The sequence below is a fragment of the Sinocyclocheilus rhinocerous genome, unplaced genomic scaffold (genome assembly GCF_001515625.1).
Source record: "Sinocyclocheilus rhinocerous isolate Xijiao unplaced genomic scaffold, SAMN03320098_v1.1 scaffold43313, whole genome shotgun sequence".
Classification (NCBI taxonomy): domain Eukaryota; kingdom Metazoa; phylum Chordata; class Actinopteri; order Cypriniformes; family Cyprinidae; genus Sinocyclocheilus; species Sinocyclocheilus rhinocerous.
The window spans coordinates 381-583 of NW_015646324.1; the positions used below are offsets into that span (position 1 = coordinate 381).

Genomic DNA, 203 nt, shown 5'->3' on the forward strand with positions numbered 1-203 from the left:
GCACAGATGGACCGACATGACAGCAAGCTGAGGCCGCCAACAAGAAGAAAGCACTTCGCCCGAACAGGGACTTGAACCCTGGAGCCTCAGATTAAAAGTCTGATGCTCTACCAACTGAGCTATTCTTTCGCAGGGCATGCCTCTTACGTTTTATATAACAGTTTTCCCACAAGCCGCCCAGAAGAAACTCATTTGCCACACGC

At 50.2% G+C, this 203-nt stretch overlaps 1 non-coding gene across 1 annotated transcript; it reads right to left on the bottom strand.

Annotated features, from left to right (window-relative positions):
* Window positions 1-56: 56 nt before the first annotated feature.
* Window positions 57-129, bottom strand: trnak-uuu (transfer RNA lysine (anticodon UUU)). Its single transcript has one exon. It is a non-coding gene; the product is annotated as a tRNA-Lys (tRNA).
* Between the last annotated feature and the right edge of the window lie 74 nt (window positions 130-203).